This window comes from Salarias fasciatus, chromosome 19 (genome assembly GCF_902148845.1).
Source record: "Salarias fasciatus chromosome 19, fSalaFa1.1, whole genome shotgun sequence".
NCBI classification, from domain to species: Eukaryota; Metazoa; Chordata; class Actinopteri; order Blenniiformes; family Blenniidae; genus Salarias; species Salarias fasciatus.
Window position 1 is genome coordinate 14,671,239 of NC_043763.1, and position 22,221 is coordinate 14,693,459.

Here is a 22,221-nt window from a genome sequence, read left to right on the forward strand (position 1 = left end):
TTAGTAATATTTCATCTTTCTTGTCTGGAATTGAGAACTTTATTTATAATGTCATGCAAAAGACATTTGCTACGTCTGGTCTTTCGAAATGCATTTCCAGCTGTTGTCATTGTGTGCTCTTATAATTGATTATCAATTAATTATTCTACAGTTTATTTTCAGCAAACAGAGTTAGACGTGAGTTTCGTGGAAAAATCCTTTTTTTGGTTATTTATCAAAAGACAAATGTGACAGGAAAATATAATCAGTTCTGAACAGATCTTTGTTTTTCGTTGATTCCCAGAGAGATTTTAGCTTCTCTCCAGCCGTTTTGGAAACATAAGCTGAAAGCCATCGAGGACAAGTGAGAAATGCCGTTGCTCAGTTGTGCACTGGTTTCGAAAATACATATCAAACATTCAGAGCAATTGCAGAGTGTGTGCTTGCATGTGTGTGTGTGTTCATCTTATCTGAGACGTTTCATCAGGCGAGTGAGCAGCTGAACAAATGGAGACTGATGCTGCCTTCACCTCGGCGCGCTCCTCGCGTTCTCCGCCACTGCAACACATGTGTGTGGTCAGACAGACGAGCCGCTCCTGCGTCTCTGAACAGTCCACAGGCCCGGAGCGCAGACACCGGGCCGGGACATGTCCCCTCGCTGATTCGTCATACTGTACGATTCTGCTCAAAGTCACTGTGGTTCAATTTTAGAAAGAGCGGTGAATGTAAATGTACTGAACTGAACTTCACAAGTCGAGTGCGGATGTTTGAAGTTCTGGAAATCTTTTAAGTTTGAGACAGCTGAGAGAGCCATATGCTTACCGAGCACTTTATTAAGACCACCTGCTTGTCTGAGGAGTCGGCTGCTGACTAAACTTCTGGTGACTCTCCGCTCTACCAGCTTCCCCGCCAGGAGAGGAAAACAAACAGAGGATCCGAAAAGCGGCTCAGAAGTGCCGCGTGCACCTGAGTTTTACTGATGGAATCTGGAGTAGTTCCACAAATCCATGCATGAGAATCAGTTGTTTGAAGAGTATTGACTGTTTGAGGCAGTTTTAGTACAGTCGGGAGGGAATTTGTTGTCTCTCTGCTTTTATTTTAATCAATCTTTTTGTGGCTTATGGATTGAAAATAGCTTATGACTGCTTCAAAGTGTGTCGGCTGTACTGGTTGTGGTGGTTATTCCAGGCCTCTCCCAAAATCTGTTTAAGTTGGTGACATGCTGTGTCGCCCTGCAGGAGATCAAGGATCAAGGTTTACAGTCGTTGGGAAACAGGCAGCGAAGGACCCTGATTTAAAATAGACTTTTTTTTTTTTTTTTAAACTGATATTGAGTTTTTATTTACTTCAACACGTGCTCTCTGTTTGGTAATATTTTGATTTAGTACACCACGCTCTGCATACATCTTTAAAGACTCCATGTTTGAACCGTCTCGCCATTCCATGGGAATCATTTTGTTTCTTGTGTTCTTTTAATATTCTGTCTCCGTCCCTCATTTCAGTCTCCTTGATTTCCGCTCCTCATGTCTGATTGCGGTTCCCGGCCATGTTTGGGGAACATGCTCAGACTGTGGTTTGACACAGAGGTGGAGACTCTGCTGCTCCAGCCGTCGCTTCGTTTATTGTGGTTTGGGAGTCAAAATAAGGACCTGCGAGGTTTTAATGTGAATTTCTTTTCTTTTCTTTTTTTTCCCCTAATTTTAACTCAGCCGCACAATCAATCCACAAATGAGAAATTAAAACCATGCATAATGAAACTGAGTCTGTTTTAGATCACTGAGTGACCTTTGCAATGAGATTGAATTGCTTTGTGGGTTTTTTTTTTTTTTTTTTTTTTTTTTTTTTTTTGGTTTCCTGGTGATCATTTCACATCTTTTAGGGACAAATCTGTGTTTGTTTTCTCATTTTAACTGAATCTTTTTCAAGAAATAATAATGGCTATTGATATTCCTTTATTTTAAATGGAAAGAGAAAATTAAAGAGTGTGTCACGGGTGATGGAATGATTCTGCTTATTTCACAGATGAGGTAGAAAGGAGTGTTTTGGCATCTATAATCCAAGAGTCCGACAGCAAGTCTGCTAATAGAGGGGAAACTAATTTAACTGGCACGAGCGGAGCGTCGCTGATTGGGACTCAGGCTTTCATTAACCATTTGATGCGTCCCAGGCGTTGGCAGACCTCGCCGCTTGTGCTGTTGTTGCTTTGTTAGCTGGCAGAGTCTCTAAACACAAACCCACCAGTCGCCTGCCACGTTCGCCTGGAGACATCCCACGAAAAAAAAAAAAAAAGGCAATTAGACAGAGTTCAGCCGTGAGTTGATTTCACGCCGTCTCACGCTCTCTCTGTATGGTGACGTTCTGCTCCAGCCGAGTGTCACCGCGGCACAAAACAGTCAGTTTTTGTGATTGATGACAGCTGAAATATCACTGTTGCATAAAACATGTCGATGAAAAAAAAAAAGTTCTATTGACGAACAGCTCTACTGCTGTAAGATTGGTTAAGTTTTACACCAAGATCATTTTAAACCTGCATGTTGGTGAGTTTGAACATTGAGTCCTACATTCATGCATTTCTACGCTGCTTTAGGTCGAACACGGCTGGAGCCAAATTATCTTTGTCATTACAAAATGAATGGAACATTCAGCTTATCTCTGACACACAATTCACACGTGTAGCAGCTTCAGTGCGTACAGATGGTCGACTTCATGAAAAAGAGATAATCTCAGTAACTAGTCTTACAGCTTCGCTCTTTATTCAGAGCTGATCGCTGAATTGTCACCTGTCAGATGGGAACAATGCAGCATGTTCATGTGGATGCAGTATTTTAATCAGAGTTCAGTCCAGTCTAATTTCAAATCATCCAGGCTTCATATATTTATCCATAAGTAATGTCATGTCAATCCACTGAACTCCACCGATAAACCTTTTTTTCTTCTTCTGTGGAATTAGGCTGACTGCTCACTGTACCTGAGGACCTGGAAAGCATGAAAAAGTTCAGGATTTTTAACTTAACAATGTGAATCAGGAACAGAAAACAGGCGGGGAGAAACTTTATTTAGTTGGTGAAGGTGGTTGAGGATGATGAGCAAAGACTTCCTGGATGAGACACATTGTTCTTGCCTCGACGAGAGATGATCAGCGACGAGCCGCTCATCTCTGCAGGGACGGAGACAGATGCTCCATATTGTTCAGTGAAGGACAGGAGATCACTCCTTTGTCTTTCCTTCATCGCCTTAAAAACAGGATTAATTCACTCTGTTCTATATTCCTGGTATATTTCACTCATGTCAGTTTTCTTCTTTCAGCTTCTTTTTCCATTTGTTTCAGAAAAGTGTTGAAGAAGATTGTCACTGCAGCTCCATTAGATCATCCCTGAATGAACTTGAACCATTAAAGAGATGTCTCATTTAAAAACATAATAATTTGCATACTTTATTAATCTCTATTTTTCATGATCTTAACCTCAATTTCATGATATGACTTGATGCACTTATCTGTTGAGGGTTATTCAGATCTAATCAAGCTGTGTGATGGATGTGTTTTTGAAGTATGACATATTTCTCATGTTCATGAGCGTGTTTCAAAAGCTGATTTGAACGTGCACTGCTTTTTCCGTAGTTTTCCTCAAGAAACTCATCTGTTGTCCTTTCGCCTCTTGTCTTTTAAGCCTTGTGACTCTGCCCTCGTGCATTTTCTATTCCGTCAGTTTGAGCCAGTGTGACCAGCTTCCTCTGATTTCAGGCATAATCAATGATTCACGTCCACAGATTTGCTGCTCACTGTAAATTATCTCATTTTCTCTCCGTTCTCTGGAAACCCGACAAACTGAGTAAATTAGCATTTAGTCAAAACTCAGATGGACTAATTTGGCTCCACCTTAAATAACCGTTCCTCCTTATTCCCATGCTCAGTGTGATCTTCACCAGTCCGTCTTAATGTATAGAAATAAATGCATAAAGCTGCTGCAGTGTCATTGGCCGATCGACTGACATTTTTCTCAGTACAGTATATCTGTGAAGAACTGAGCCTCAGCCGTATGTAAAGACGTGACAGAGAATTCATCTGGATCAAAGTTCAACTGTGTCTTGTAAGAGAAGTCATCCTGATTTGTTTGCCAGTGTTATTTTTCTTTCAACTCCACCGTCATTTCCTCCTTGAGCAACATCCACCGCGAGCCAGGAAGGATAATGATTATTTATACACGTATGCATTATAGATCAGGACCTCATTCTATATGGAGCATGAATATTCTGTTGAACTCCGGACTCTCATGGAGAAAACAGTTTGGAGACTGCAGTTGGACGTACTTTCTTTTAATGTGTTCGACATTAGTGCGTTCTCTGTTTTTCTGTTCTTATCGAGAAGAAAGGAAATAATTTTGCGTTTTTGTTCACTGCGCAGTTTGCTGTAAAGCTGTACGTCATATATTACCCTGAAGCATCTTGTCACTCTCGAGGTTTCTGAAGCGCTTTGCAACAATATTGCTGAGGTGCATGAATTTTAAAGACGTCCAAGGTGTGTTTCACTTTCAAGTTTGAACTGTGTGACCATGACACACCATAGTTTCAAAATAATAATACGATGGTAAACATACTTGTTGATCATGATGCCAAGAAGCCCATCAGTTTTTCTGGGTCATTTGTACACCATTTAAATTTAAACGACCTCCAGCATGACCTTCTGCGACAGTGTTTCTTCCAGACTTTAAATGCAAGTAGGCTTGATTCCAGCTTCACTCCGATGTGCTGTTTTTGATCGATATCCTATGCGGGAGTCCAATTACTTTCACTTGATTATTTGGTGAAAATGCATCTTCGATGATGCATAATAATGTGTTGATTTGGCAGCAGGATAATGCCTTCCTGTAATATTAAACATTCTGTATCGACAGCAGTGAGAGTTATACTCTTTTTTTTTTCCCCAATATGCAGAATTTCTTCATTATTTACAGCAGACAAGATGACTGTATATGTTAATAGAATATGGAGAAATGGCAACAAAGTGAATGGGGTTATATTGGGAACCATATTGCAAGACTTATATTTTATTTTCATGTAAAAAATAAAAAAATAAAGACAAGTCAATGAAACAGTGATGCCTCGACTGTGACTTTCCAGGAATCTCACGGGAATTGACCCAGCATGAAGCTACACCACTGGAAGAACAGGGGCAAGAATTCTCTGGAGAGGAAATGGAGATAGACACCGAGAAAACCATAAAAAATTAACTTTTCATACTATCGTCTTGTAGCGTGATCAATTTTACAATATAATTAGCATTCTATAATTTTACTCCTCTGTAAATTATTGTGAAGAAGAGCATTTCAACGTGATTATTAAAGTCTGAGATTGTTTCAAAGTGTTGTGTGAACACGAACCTTTTCTGAATTAAAAAGGCGTTTACATCTAATACAATATCATATAAAAGCTGTGATAATTTAAATGTTATAAAAACTTAATAATTTGCTAAATCCAATTAGACTATAGTTATTTCTGATAGCTTCACAGTCAACTTATTCTGATCCCCCCGTCAGTAAGTTATTGTAAAATCTACAGCAGTGTTTTCACAGTAAGAGCTGTGAGTGGTTTAATAATAATTTTAAGTTACAAGATTAAATTTGCATGCATGACTGCAAGAAAAAATATATGAAGCAGAAGAAATATCCTTAAAGAGTTGCAAAATATGTTGAAAAGTGAGATTTGTTGTAAATTTAAGTCACAGGTGAAGACTTAACACATTGTACCGAATATAATACACAGAAAATGATGAAGTGTCATGTCTGAGACTGCCAACAAGCACTGACTATGCAGAGAAAAAACTGCAAATACTAAACCCAAAATTCAATGCAACTGTTCTGGAAACAGTGCAACAATCTGAGCATCTTTCCAGCTCTGTGGATCCTGATCTCTCTTTACTCTCAGCAGTAGTGACTTCAAGACCATTTCATGAATAAAATTACAGAATAAATTCAAAATTAATGCCATACTTCCCACAGGTATCACAAATATGTCAAGTGCTGCAAATACAAAAATTCCCGTAGAACCTGACCTTGATTTGTTTAATTTGTTTGGTTCTCCACTGAAGTAAAACCGCTACTACAAACTGTTTTCTATTTTCCATCCCCTCATCCGGTGTAGTTGAGGCACTTGCTTCTCTCCGTCTGCTCCAGCAGCAGGTTTCCGTCAAAATGAGTTTTTGTCAACTTACGTTTGTTTGTTTACATAGAAAATATACTCAAGTCAATCAGACTGACTCTTTTGCGAGATATTGTTGTGAAGTCATTACTCTGAAATTAATGAGTTTAATACTGTGAAATGACTGTGTTCATAAAAAAAATATATTGAATTAATTTGAAAGAAATTGGAAATGTTATGCTGTTGTTAATTTCATCTGATATTGTTTCAGCTTCCCATCATACATAATGTTTTATTTTCTCTAGCATGGCTTTCAACTTTTGGAAAAAGACATCAGAATGTCAGCCAGTGGATGTGGATAGTTCATAGTAACACAATGAAGGGGAGAAAGGAGTTTTCTCTGCTTCAGCATTGTTCACAGCGTGCAAGTTTGGGCAGGGAAACTTACGACTTAGCCTCAATACGTCTCGCCTCATTTATGTAAGAGAATACCCGGGGGAGCGATCTGGAGCTTGCTCTCTGCTTCATTTTCCTACAGTGTGTTACTCCTGCATATTTCAGCGCAGCCCTCGGGCTAGAACCCACTTTAAACGGCCTCCCCAGCCAGGACAAGCAGCCCGCCCAGATCAGATCCACTCACATGCTTATCTGCTGCTCATTAGGCGGACAGGCAGCGCATCGACAGAGCAGGTAGCGTCTGTGTGTGTGTGTGTGTGTGTGTGTGTGTACATGAGCATGGTTTCACTGTGCGCTCAGGAGGAATAAAGGTCAAAGGTCGTGTCTGACCGTCACTGCCAGGTTTTCTGTGAAATGCAGTCAAGTGCAAACTTCAAATGTAAGGGAGTCGATGAGAATGTTTTTACTTTTTAAAGCTGAAATCTTGCGGATGACGATCAGAGATGGATGAACAGAAAACGATATTTCTCCTGATGGCTGATGAGTGGATTCCGCTTCAGCTGGACGCAGCGACCTGCAACTTTGAGTTTGGGGTCACCTCGATACGACCACTCCGTCCATGCCGAGGTCGGACTCTACTGTAATGGAAAAGGAGGGAGGCTGAGCCGAGCTGAGCCCACCAGCCCTGGAACTGCGTAATGGAAGAGCGCCATGAGAGTCCCATCAGCAGTGGGAAACAGCAAACTTTCAGTTACCAGCCGACGACAGGTCACCGCCATCTTTTGAAGTTCCTCTAAAGGTTGTGATCAGTTATTTAGACACTTAATACAAATTAACTCTGAACGGAAATCTGTGGTTCGACATATATTTCTATGTTTAACACTCATTAGACAGAAAAGTGGCAACTTACCAAGAGCAAGAAGAAAAGACCCCTGTAGCACATCGCATGGAAAATCAAATGTGCTAATGAGAAAACAAACAGTGACGACAACTGGTTACAGCACCACAAGCGAGAGACGAGAAACATCAATTAAAAAAGTGTCGCAAGTACATTTGGCTGCTGGCCTGAAAAGTTTAGTAAAGCTGATGCATCAATTTCTCCTCACATAAAACACAGAAAGAGCTGGATTTATTCGTAGAACTTGCTCCAGTCGGAGCAGCATTTAAACTACCGAGAAACAAAATTTGAAGGTGATTGCTTCATCCCCACTTTCATGTGTTTTTCATTCTAATTGTTTATACGGCTGAATGAAAACAAAGTACAGAAATGGAACATAATGCACATGATGAATATTATTTGGCGTCCTGATACAACTTTCTATCTATCTATCTATCTATCTATCTATCTATCTATCTATCTATCTAGTAGATATTGATAGATTTTTTTAAAATCCTGACTGAATAATACTTATTTTAATTTCATAGATAGATTTGTAAAATGCCCAGTCAGCTATCAACATGGCATGTCTGCCGTGTGCCTCACAGCGTACTGACAGCCATCACCAGATTATTGCAATAATGTAGAGAATCACTCCTGTAAGCTGAGAAAATTGGAGTTTCTGGATGTTTATTTTCTTTGGAGATGTGTGATCTATCAACAAAAACCAAATAGGAACATGTGTTTAAAATCCATCTCCGTTATTGAGCGGCTTTAAAAACAGCACAAAATTCAGCTCTGGGTCAGATGTGGCCCGGACACATGTGTGTCGCTGGATGATTTGAAAGCGAGTGGAAGAGATGTCACTGGTCTTGAGCATCGGCACACTGGTATGCAACATTTGTCTGCGTCAACCAGTCACACTTGGTCCGTTCCAATCCAGCGGGGACTCTGCTAACAGCCCCGCAGCTTTCGTCTGATGGCGTTTTCACGACTCTGCTCACACCTCCGAGCCTGCTGGTTGCACTGGGAGTCTCCAAAGTGAAAGTGTGCAAGTAAATTAGGATAAGCTGACGTGTAATATTTCTGATAGTCAAGATCTCCAAGAGGGTGAAATAACATTTAATTGTGATTCCTCCTTGACAGCTGTCATTTGTGAAATATATTATAATCCCATTATGATTAGATTATAAAGATTTTGCGATTTGCTATTTTATTTTTCAATATTTTCTGTGAGGGTTTTCTGTCTACGAAAAGTAGTATTGTCTTGACTGTATTTAGACTGTAGATTTTCTTCCTGCTGTTATAAAATACTTTTCATGGTTACTATATTCTTGCAACGTTTTACTGAGACAGCGTTACATTGATGTAATTAAATTTCCACTGACACCACAGCTGCTGAACTTCAACACATGCTGGAGGGAGAAGGACTCACTTCACTGACTAAATAACGGGCATATCACCAGGGAAGGAAAGATGGAGTAGTCTAGTGGAATGAACTCCACAGTCACATTATTCAAAAATATACATGTTTTTTTCTTTCCCTGTGGAAAAAGTAGGGGAGTGAGCTATATCATGGTTGAAAAACGATCCCTGGTCAATCAGACTGCTATTTGACGACAACCTTCCCAAACAGTTTAGTGAAACCCTTCAGGGAATCTGGCTTCTCTTACATCTTTCACATGGTTTGGAGTTGTTTACCAGCTTTTGGGCTTCCTTTCCTGCTTGTTTCTAATTACAATAATCAAGACAATGCATCCTAAAAAGCTGCGCGCGGCACTGTTAACTGTGACTACGTTCATTATAGGCTCCAGCTCATCAGAACCAGCCTCCATCAGCAACTGGAGCTGATTATATGGAAATGAAACCTCAGAATGAGGCTCAATGATACATCGCCGTCACGAGCATTTGTGGTTACAGACAGAGGAAATATTGCCTCTTTGTTATACAGATGTATGTCTGTGAAAGGAGACAGTTAACTGTCTGAGGTTCATTCTCTTGCGCTCTTCTTCACTTTGCTGTTGTACCATGATTATCAGCCAAAAACTTTCTAAACTCCGCTCTCACAAATCCATGAAAATACCATATAGCTGCAAAATGAATATTAAAAACAACTATTTCAGCAGATCAGACACTGACCAACTGCAACTTCATGGAGCCCATTTGACTATAGATTCAGTGGTACGGTGGTTTATCGGTGCCATCCACCACACCAAAATAATTCTGGTTTCTTCTTTTCAGGCCAATTTAAGCGTTTTCTCTCATTTTGCAAAAAACTTTCCTTCAGGAAAATTTGGACTTTAACAGAAGAAAAAAGGTGTAAATAACAGAAGACCACCTGCAGTAAACAGGGTCTGTTTTGATGTTTCTTGCTGCTGTAAAAGACGTTGAAGTTCACTCAACCAATATAATTTCCTGAGACCTTTTTTGTATTTATTTTCATTTACATATAGAAAAAAAAATCTGATTTGTCTTCATGGTCGCTTTAGTGTTTGGATCGCAGATGAAGAAAGTAAATGTATGCATTGCTGTGCAAAAACTAATTCACACATTGAAATTACATAAATATTGTGAAAGAAGACTATTATTTCTAAAAGACCTGGTATCAAATGAAATCACCCCTCCAGTGGCATTATCCCATACAGGATATAATGTATGTTTTAAATTCCATTAATAAATTACTAGAAATGATGAATGACCAACTATAATAGTAAAACATTCATAAATTTGGATGATTGTGGATTTTGCTGTGGTCTGTGTTTCTGTGTTCTGATTGTCGCTCCCTGCTCTGATGTGTTTCACCTGTGCCTGATTGTCTTCCCCTGGTGGCCATGGTTTACATTCGGCCTCCTCTCTGTGCTCTGGTTGTTGGTTTCTTTGTGTTTTGCATGGGTTGTTTTCTCAGTGTCAGCGTCCTGTGATCTGGAGGATTTTATCTTTTTGGAATTGTGGTCATTCGGATTATTTGCTTTGGATTTTTGTGCAGTGGGTGTCTTGCGTCCACTTTCCAGAAAACTGTAACAGATATTTAGATAAAAAAGTTATTTTCAAATTGATCTGTACTCACTTGCTCTCCCTCACTCATAAACTCAAAAGATAAAAAGAGCAAGGTATTATTCTGGGCATCTCTGATCAACTGGAGCCCGCCTACAGTAGAGGATATTGGGTAAAAATGCATTCATCCCTTCCCCAACAGACATATCCTAACTCATGAAAGACCCAAAACTTGAAATTAATATCAATAGCCTTTAAGTTATAGACACTATTTTATGGATTTAAAACCAAAAAAGTCAACCTTCATCCTATTGGGAGGAACACAAGCAAACAGCTGTCTAAAAACAACTAAAACACATTTAGTTTTCAGTGTCATATAGTGTCAATAAAAATAAATAATGACTCCCACTGTGAAATTTTAAGAGCTGGCAGCTCCGAGCCAAACCCCTGGTGAGTCCTTTATAATAAATGTTTGCATATTACTGGAGGAACAGGCCTATAACATCAGGGGGTTCTGATATCGGAAATGTTTACAGGCAGTAAAAGCCGGGGAGGCAGGTTGATCTGGCACTGAAAGCTGCTGCTGGACTCATCATGTGAAGTAAGACAAGGAGAAGCTTGATATATATATATATATATAACTGTATGTTGTCTAGGTGTGTAGGTGTAGTTTCATTTCAAAACCCACGATCGGCACCAACTCGTGGCCTGGCATGCTAACTTCATAGTTTTCAGAATTTCTGCAGGTTCTGTGTAAATATACATAATTTTCGAAACATTTCTGTATAAATGTGAGACTTTTCTGAAAGGAAAATGGCAGAATGATGCATTTTCCCTCGAAACAGGCTGTTTGTATGGGAGAGGTTGAACGGATGAGGAGAACAGCTGATTTGTGTGGCATGCATGGCGGCTGATGTCCTTTTCAAAACCATCTGACCTTCCTTTGTAGTTGGTCAGTGTAAGTGTGTCTGAGGGGAGGAAGTGGTTAGTGATGTACCTTGGCAGCCTCTGTCAGCCTTTCTTGTTTTCCAGAAAGGAGAACAAGGTAGCTCGAGAGCCCCAGCGTGCGGCAGGAGGTCAAGAGGCTCCCTATGGCTGACCAATGGGAATTATTCAGCAGGGGAAGCGGGAGGCCAGCTTGATTCAGCTCTATATGTCAAGGGAAGTGTTTGAAAAACACATTTGCACTTCTACAGTGAAAGTGAACCAAGAATATACCACATACCACTTTTAAAAGTTACTTTCATTTTTCAGAATTATGCACCCTCAGACCTAGCCTCTCAAAGGCAGAGACACATGCACTGTAAGTTGTTGTGCATTTGCATCTGTTTTTGTAAAAAATAAATAAATAAATAAATAAATAAATAAATGCTGACTTTGATCCATATAGCTTATTGGCACAAATGTTTCTCAAATAAATAAATAAATAAATAAAAATCGAATATGTACATTGCATCACTGAACATTAAGGTAATTAATTTCCTTAGTGAATTACCAGGATGTCTCTATCTGTGCAGTTTTATTTCTAACTCTCCAGATAGAGCAATATCCAATGACGCTAATGCAATAAGAATGATTTTATAAAGATTGACACAACCAGTAAGATTAGTTCATTCTCCACAGCAAGTCTGTCATTGGAAAATCTCTCACAGCCCCAACACGGAGCTATAAAACTGTTCTTAAACAGTCATTCATGTCTATAAATCTCAAAGTGTGAACTGTTCCATGCTTGGAGAGAAAAGGCCGAAGCACCGAGAGCTCTTTTAAGGGCAAATTAGCATTTAAATGAACTTTATACGCAGCTTTCGGGGGGAACAAAGATGATATGAGCATGAATGGCTGCGTCTGTGAGAGCAGAGTGACGAGTGTGCAAATTGTGCACACAATGGCAGCTCGTGTGATCCGGCACAACAGCTCGCCTGGCAGCTCGCCGTCCCACTCTCACTCTTCACCTGTCGTGAGATGAAGGAATTCCAACAGCAGCGGCTATCTGTCACAGCAGCCCTGGCCTGTTGTGCTGCTGGACCTGCCTGGAGGAGCTGCCTCGCCCAGCATTCATCATGGCGTCCGGTCCAGAATCCATTGCAACCCCCCTGCCATCGCTGCCCTCCTCGCTTGGTATAAGCATATCAGTGTGTGCAGCTATCAAGGCTGCCTCATTTGCTCCTTGTTCACACAGAGATAGTGCAAAGCTGTGTGATGATGGCTGTCCAGGCAGTCACTCCCTCGGGTTGGCTGCATGACCCCCGACCAGCACAGTCTCCTTCCCACTCAGGTTTTGTTTGCACATGTGTGTGAGACAGGGTTTTTTTTTTTTTTTTTCTTTCTCTCTGCACTGTGAAGGGACCCTGCACAGGTTTGTCAGTAATGATGTTTGCATGGTTTTGGGGGTTTTTGCAAGGAGGAAACAAATCATTTGTTTTCACTTCCTTGCCAGCATCACTGCCAGCTTGTGCTGGAAGTTTGAATGTAGTCACGAGGAACAATCTGTTCCTGTGGTGTCGGAGCAAACATGTGCTTACAGCATCTTGACAAACTGGGGAAGATTTTGCTTCAGCAACATGCAGTCAATTTGTGCACTTCATGGAAAAAAAAAAACTGAAAAAAACTAAATTCACTCAGAAAAATATTTTCATATTTAGTTAAATCGCAATATTGCATGCTAGCCAAGTATGCAACACATTCAAACACACCCTGAACGTCTGCAAAATTAATGCACCTCAGCAACATTGTTACAAAGCACTCCGAAAACCTCAAGAGTGACGAGATGCTTCGGGGTAATATATGATGTACACCTTTACAGAAAACTGCGCAGTGAACAAAAACACAAAAGCAAAATTATTTCCTTTCTTCTGGATAAGAACAGAGAACGCACTAATGTCAAACACATTAAAAGAAAGTACGTCCAACTGCAGTCTCCAAACTGCTTTCTCCACGAAAGTCCAGAGTTCAACAGAATATTCATGCTCCGTATAGAATGAGGTCCTGATCTATAATGTATACGTGTATAAATAATCATTATCCTTCCTGGCTCGCGGTGGATGTTGCTCAAGGAGGAGTTGAAAGAAAAATAACACTGGCAAACAAATCAGCCTCCTTTGTTGGATGACTTCTCTCACAAGACACAGTTGAACTTTGATCCAGATGAATTCTCTATCACGTTTTTCCATACAGCCGAGGTGCTGCAGGCCTTGTACTGAGACTAATGTCAGTCGATCGGCCAATCCCACTGCAGCACCAGGATACATTTATTTCTGCACATGATTAAGATGAAGAAAGGTTGTTTAAGGTGGAGCCAAATTAGTCCATCTGAGTGTCTGACTGAATGCTAATTTACTCACTTTGTCGGGTTTCCAGAGAACGGAGAGAAAATGAGATAATTTACAGTGAGCAGCAAATCTGTGGACGTGAATCATTGATTATGCCTGAAATCAGAGGAAGCTAGTCACACTGGCTCAAACTGACGGAAAAGAAACGGTAACAAAAAAAAATCTTGTCGTACATCTAAAATCTAGCGAAGATCATGTCTACACACAAACACACACACGCACACACACACACACACTGGACTTTTCAGCTGCAGAAGAGCATCTCTGCCATCAGGTAGGAACAGGAAACTGAGGCTACAATTCACACAAACTCTCGAAAGCCTGACAATCGTAGATTGGAAAAACATCCCCGGGTTTGATGAGTGTTAATTCCTGCTGTCACATGGTGGGCTCGGGATTTGGTGTAAACAAGATGACAGCATGAATCCATCCTGTCTCGTATCAGCGGTTTAGGCTGCTACTGGGAGTCTGATGTGGGGGAGATTTTCTTGGCACACTTTGCAGTCTGAAGTACCAGCTGAGCATGTTTTAAACTGTACAGCGTCTTACAGCTTAGCACATAGCTTCAATCATCTCACCTGGACTCACACACTCTCCACAGCCAGGGGTGTGTAATGATATACATTTACATTTGAAAAATAAAATCTTGTTGAATCTAATACACAAAGAATAAAGTCAGTTTTTGAAGTGGAAGGCATCCCACTGTGGTAACAGCGATAAATAAATACCTTTTAGATGTAGCTGGTGTATGAATGTGAAAACAAGCAGCCTGTGTTCAAAATCATATCCTGTCGACTTTCATTTATTCTTTATCCAATATTTATAGAGACAGTTGTCTCAAGATAACAAAATCCTTTGTTTTCAGTTTCAGAACTCATCCACACCACAACATCAAATGTATTAAATTGTCTGTGGAGTGCTACAATTTCAATGTTTCTTTCTTAAGAGAGTGCTCCACTTGCTCTGTACTGTACGGCTCCAGTTGCCTTAAAGAGATCAAGTTCTTGAAGAAGAAATAGAAAAAGTTAAAACTTCAGTTCATTGATTTCGGCAAACTGCAAACTTCAATTCATAAAAATTCCTAAAACTTTTAATAGTCGGAGTGCTAACATTTTTGGTTGGAACGGCCAAGCAGTGGTGAAAGTGGAAGTTGGAAAATGACTAATTCACTGAGATTGTGCAGCATTCTGAAGCAATGAACTGATGAGTTGATTTCTGTGCAACATGCGAGCCAGTGGATTATTAGAGCACAGCGCTATTCACCGTCAGTTATCAAGAGGAAACTGCAGCACTGACCAAAGGCCTGGTGTTAGTTGGTAAAGTGCCTAATCATTGTCTGTTTCATCAACAATTTGCCATTATTGCTCCTTGTTTTCCTCCAGCACAACATATGCACACACTGCACAGTATCCACGAATGGATTTCAAATTGTGTCGACTCCAGATAGAATATTTATGACTTCGTTGAAGAGAATCTAATCAAGAAACTTTGCTGCTTTGTGCCGGGAATAAGATTGATTGTTATAACAGTGTAAATTAAGACAGAGACAAAGCCGTGCAGGAAGTGTTAAAAATGGTTAATCAGTGAAGCTGCTTGACTGCGGACTCGGACAAAAGGAACGAGGCCCCAGCTGAGGAAGTTGCAGAGTCACAAAATCTGCAAAGCGCTTGAGGAAGAAGCCGGGACTGTTATCTCAGACTTGTCCAGGTCTTGCGGGACTAATTAATTAAAGTTCTGCATGTTTCTATCCTGACAGACAAAGGAAAAGATGGAGATGCAAGGCGGGGAGAGAAAAACAGAAGAGGAGCAGGGAGGAATTGGAGAGAGTCTCAGGAGAACCCAGCCTGCATAACGATGCGTCTTTTCTCTGTGCCTCTCCTGCTTCTCCCAGTTGTTTTCCTCATAGGTGTGTGGCACGGGGCAAAGGGAATTATTGATAAAGAAGGGGCCGGTATTGAGTTGTTGTGTTCCTGGTACATGGATATGGCTCATACCCCAGACCTCCCACTGCTTCCACACTGCCACCGTGAGCACAGTCATTAGCACAGCACCATTACAAATGAGCAGGCAACAGAATCACAGTTGGGAAGGGATTTCTGGAAACATTACTTATCCAGGGATCAATTTTTCGTGTGATTAAACACAGTTAACTAATTATGGCGACAGCATGAGTTATTATTATGGGGAAAAGATATGAATTACTACGCGGTAGAATAAAACCCTGGTTGTGATTTATTTGAGGCAGGATCCTTTGGGGGCCGGTGAGAAAAATGGTATTAGCAGATGCAAAACATATTAATGCATCACTAATGAACATCCTCCTGAAGAGCATCAGTCACCGCCGTGTTAATGTTGCATGACATTTAGTGGGGGAATGAAAAAAAAAAAAAAAGTACCATTATCCCAGTGGGGCAGGCAACAGTGTCCAAAACAGATGGAAATCATGTTTCTTCTGTCACGGAGGTCAGTAGAAAAATGATAAATGAAAACAAATACGAGTAAAAAGTCACTTCATTGGGGATGTAAACCGATCAGCCTTGACACATAACTTGTGAAATGAGAAAATCAATTGGAACAACACTGTATGCATAGTATTTAGCCCAGAACTGCATTATCGACGACCTTTTTCAACCAGCCCAGCTGAAATCTACACCATTCTGACTTCAGTCTGCAAAATAAGATGTCAATTTCAAGTGAAATGCAACATCTGGGTTAAAGCTGTCAGCCTATGAATGCATGTATTGACGAATGCAGAAAAGTCAAAGACTAATTTAAAACAAAGAATACTCAAACAAAGGCAAAGCAGAGTGAGACGAGTGAGGGCAACAACTCAAAGAAAAAAAAAAGCCACCACCTCTGGGGGATAATGTTCTTTGGATAGATGAAATCAAAGTAAAGCTCATTGGGAATGCAGTGCACCAGTTTATAGCCAATGAAATAAGGCCCATAAAGAAAAGAAAAAAAAAACCAAAACAATATACCTACTATAAAAAAAAATACAAGAGTCTCTGAGGAGCTGTTTCACTGCCTCTGGTGCTGAAAGCTCTGAATGTATGCATGTAAGATGTGATTTGAAAGTTACCAAAATGTTTTACATTAGCCAAGATTTGAACCTAGGTCAAAAACGGGTTCATCAACAAATTAAAAAGAAGAGAATCTAAGATAAAACATGAGGTAAAATGAATGGAGGGAATTGTGTAACAAATTGGTGCAGATGGCAGGATGCTCAGTAGGAGCTATTTCAGATTTCTTTTTAAATTAAATATAGTAAGTGTTGAGGACTCTAGTTTGAAATCGTCTTACATTTCAACCATTACATCCATCTTCTGCACTTGTCTTTTCCAGCTTCACATCAGGCAGAGCGCAGGGCCCGGCGTCAGCAGGTCACCTGTCCGTCACTGAAAGACAATCACTCCCACGCTAGCTCCGCCAGGCTTTTCAGAGTGACTAATGACCCTGACGGCGCTGAGGCTTTGGATTGTGGGAGGAAGTCAAAGAGCAGAATATGAATTCATGCTGTCATCCTGTTTGCCGAGCGGGCGCGGGGGGGTGGGGGTGGGGGTGGGGGTGGGGGGGTGCAGAGCAACTGCACACAGAAAGGTCCCGGCCTGAAAGCAAACCTGTCATATTCAAGGTGAGGGCACTAATTACTTAACCACTGTGTCATTTCGCTTTTATTTCAGGACGTGTCAAATGCTTCCAGCGGGTGACCTGTCTGGACTGCAGAAGCTCCGTTTGGATTCAGTAACAAAGTCGTGGTTTTGGATCGGCTCCCAGAATTTGATCTGCGGTCAGACTGTAACATACGTGCATACATACATACTTTTCTAAATTAGATGTCGAATCACGATCCTCACATAGCTTGATTTAGTTTTCCCCTCAGTTCTTTGGCAGTGCGCTGAGCGCCGTCCTGCTCATTACGGCTGGCGGGCGCCTCGCATGGCAGGTTTCACACAACCCGCCGTGTGAATGCAATTCAAACTGTAAAGTGCTTTGGGACTCGAAAGTAAGAAAAGGGTGCTAATAAAGTCCATTTATTATTTAAAAGGAACAGAACAGTTTCAAAGACGTTTTATATTTCAGATGGAAGTTGGCTTTTTTCATTAGATCGTGGAGATAGCGTCGTCTGCCTAAACTAATCCAGACTGTGTCTGAAACCGTCTTTTCACCTCGCAGAAAGACAACAAAGAAAGAGTTGTGTTCCCTTTGTTTTTCGGATGTTTATCCAACATCCAACTTGTGTGACAATGTCCTAGCATTGTTATATATCTGAATATTATTACAGGATCTACTTAGCAGTGATCTCCTTTCACACAGCCAGATGAAATGGGAGATGTGGCCCAGAAAACGCAGCGATGTTCTTTGCTTGTTAGTGGTGTTTGGCTCTTTTCTTCGGGATGTACGCGCTGTGCTGGCGGCTGGCAGGCGAACAGTCAGCCTCTCATCCCCCCCCCTTTGAAAAAGATAACAAAGACCTGCCTGGTTGGACGAGTTGCACCAGCTCTATTAGCGCGGCCTAATTGTCACCTGACTAACTTTGCTATTCATTACGGACCGCGCCGCTCTTCAAAGCACGGGATGCATCTTCCTGCAAGGATCAAGCTTCGAGTTTAAGCTGCTGAGCAAATGGGGGAAGTTGTGTGTTCCCTCACAGCGCAGAGCAAGAAGGACTGCGCTGATTTGTTTGTGCCTTCGTAACAGTCTGGATACCATTGTTCTTCTTTCAAAAATAATATTTAATGAATGCCATCGCTTTTGACTGTAATGAATAATTCAGATGCAGTTGCTATAATTCCAGTGGCTGAGTGGCACAATGGTTGCTGTCAGAGGAAGTAAACAACTTGAAACAGAGGGCCTAAAAGCCTTTCCCGGGAGATACTGGGGTGTTTAGTTAGAGGGGTGGCCGCCTGTTGTCACTCCGTGTCGCCTGATATATGCTAAGTGTTTACATTGTTTCGCGCCGGGTTCTGAGATGTGAAGACTGTGGGGGTGCTTCAAAGACATACTCTTAACTGTATATTTTCCTCTGATGTGAAACACGCTTGAATCTAATCAGTGTTTGCTTTCTCTTCATGAGGAACTGTGCGACTTCTACAGTTTCACAGCCAGCACAAACACATGAGCTAGCAGTGATTTCTTTCACATATCGGACAAGATGGGTTTAGTTTTACTGCTTACAACTAGTTATCACTTTCCTTCACTTCTTAAACAGGAAAGTTTTTCCTTTTGCTCTGATCCAAAATCCATACGATTGATAATTACTGCTTTTATATTGGATATAGTACTCGTGTAGCTGACCTGCATAGTTGTAAAAGTGCAGATAACAGAAGATCTGTTTGATTTCTCCAACAATTTATTAACTTAGTTGATCTACCAGTGAATCTAAATTCCCCGTGGACGTGAGCGTCAACGGGCGATTGTCTCTGTCTGTCTTGTGACAGACTGGCAATCAGTCAAATGCTCAACAAACCCTGCCTTCATTTACACAGCCCTCCACGCATTGTGAGTAATGCACTGCGAATCAAAATTTAAGATTTGTTGGAAGAGAAATAGCAGCTGCTGACAGTAATGTTCCACGGAGCAGCCACAGTGTGTGTCTCTCTGAGTGACACAACAATTAATACGTATTAATTCATTCATAATTTCTAGTCATTGAATCGATTCATGTATTTAAAGAAAAACTAGATACGAATTCTGGCTGTTTGAAGAGTAGGTACTTTGAAAGAGGCAGAATTAGCATTCTGGTGTTTAGTCCACACACAGTGTGAACAAAAAACACTGTGTGTGTCTTTATCAAAAATGAAAGTTCTGTGAAAAACAGGTTGTCTACGGCCACAGAGTATAACACACACACAAAAAACATAGTAATTATACACAACAATTGGCCCGGGTGACTGTGAATGACGCTAAATTGAAGGTTTTCACACCTGTTATTGTGCACCAGGAGTAAAATTGTACCAAAATGTCGATTTGAATCATTGGAATTGTTACGGTTGACATTCAAAGATTTTTGTTGTTGTTGTTGTTTTTGTTGTTGCTTTGGTCCAAATTCCACACAGGCAGGGAAATCAACATGTTGCTCTGAATACATGAAGACATGGAGATCCATGTTTACATGCTTCATGTGACCACAGGAGTGGCGCACATAGTTCAGTTTGGTTTTTTTAAAGAGGAGCCACTGGGGCAATTGATATATAACGTACATGGATAAATTACCACTCAGTTGTTAAAGTTATTTGATTTTATCAATACAGCGCATTTGGAAGAGTCCGTCTCTTATTTGAGAGCTCAGCATAACTGTCAACTCTCAAGAGTCGGGTTTCCCCTTTCTGTCATCAGGATGGACACATCTGCTGTTCACACATTAATCCTGCGTCGCGTTAGGAGACATATTCAAACATCTGATCAGGGGATTGAGTGGCTTAAAATGTTGCTCGTGGCATAAATAGAACTTATGCACTCATTATACGTTCCTTTGAAGTCGTCTCAGCCTTATCTGCTGGAGGTCCTGAAAAATGGCTGCGCATTCTGCATAATCTCTTCATTTTATAATGCCAAATATAATCAGGTCAGTTCGAGCCAGCCGGCTATTCTCATGTGGCATGTTTATTTAATGGCAGAGAGCAAAAAAGTTGTCATGTTTTACAGTAAACAATGTGACTGAATGGGTTCACTGGTGTGGCCTGCTTCACCAGAATGGGATGTTTTCACTGATTGTTCTATAAATTCAGCCCATAAGCACACGCATAAAAAAAACCCGCTGCTGACTCAGTGGAGATAAGGAGCTCTTCCTTCTGCCCTCAGGAAACACCATTTAGATGAAAAACTAAATTTGACTCATGTTTTCTGTCACTGAAGAACTGTCAAAACTAAGTGATAAAAGCAGATATCTCATGCGCTGGAGAAATTGAGCAGCTGCGGAATGGTGGAAAAAATTCACTTTGAAGCATCAAACACTGATCAGCAGCATCAGTAACGTGTTTGTTTGCCACTGGATTGGATCAGATGTGCATCTGTATAAGTATAGAAGAGTCTATCCACAAAGCAGCTGAGAAAAAAGTCAACTGTAGTTTTGGGAAAAGCTCAAAGCTTCTGATAACTTCAACCAAACCACGTTTCCTTGGAGAAATATTTCAGCTCGGCCAAAATGGTGAGAATGTCGAGCATTCTGTTGGACAATTTAAGCAAAACTTTATAAAAAGTAGCAGAACAATTCTCTCAAATTAAAAGTCTTCTATGCCCACCTGTGATAAAGTTGCCTTCAAGGTCTGGTATTGTCACGTGAAGTTTTAGTCCAAGGATTTTCAAACCCATGAAGTTTATCCAGGCAACAGTTGGTGTTTTTTTTTCTCTCGTCTGTTTATCAAAAGGTGAACTCAGTGGACTCAGTGTTTTCTCTCTGTTTGACTTTCTATCTCTGTGTCGTTGGTGCTTAAATATCAATTCATCATCCATAAACGTGACAAGGCAGTGTTTGCTTGAGCTGTATTTATTTATTTATTTATTTATTTATTTATTTATTTATTTATTTATTTATTTATTTATATTATTATATTATTATATGTATTTATTTTATTTATATGTGTGTCCTGTCTTATGGATTAAATGTCAGTGAGTAAATTCTACTGGTTCCTGCTGAATCTATTTGTAAAAACAATTATGAAATTTATCAGAGAAAAAAAAATGACTTGGTTGTAATAAAGTAAGACATTGACTGCTCTGTTTTAAGTGAAATAAGTTTTTTTTTTTTAATTTTGTGAACTTCTATCTTTCGCTGTTTTGGATAACAAGAAAAAATAGTTTTGAAGTAATGTTGTATTGTTTGGAATTTTATTCATAAAGAAGGCAGACGTGGATATTTTTTTAAAATAAAAAATAATCAAAAAAATCAACTGAAAAAATATGTATAAAATATATATAGACTTCAGCTACAATTTACCCATAATGCAACTTAGCTTCGAGGACACATTCATAGATGCTTTTGCAAAATATGTTTGGAGAAAAAACAAGAACCCTCTAACTCATTCGAGAAGGCAGAAGATAACGGTGTGGGATCTTGTGATTGACAGCATGGAAATATGTGTCGCGTTTAAACGCCCTGCTGTGAGCGCTTCCTCTCAGGCTCCTTCCTGACAGGGTATCCATACCAATGTCAAACTCATTAAGCGGACACGGCGATGGCCACCTCTGACAGAAACCGATACCTTTGTTGTGCAGACGACCTCACATTCAGCCTGCCAGACGGACCGACTTTACCCCAAGGACAGCCGGTAAGTGGAGACGGACGGCGGCGGCGCGTCTTTGTGTGAGCTTTCTCCCCTCTCTCCCCCGAAACTGTAATCTCATCTATCTTAATGATGACACACACACACACACACACGCACACACACACATTTCTACAGCATCACTTTTGTGGCCCACTTTTTTGACATTATTCATCCTCTCACACCTTTCTCTATTGGTCCTAAAGCCACACCCTAATGTCTGTTTTCCTTCAAAATGTTCGAGGGT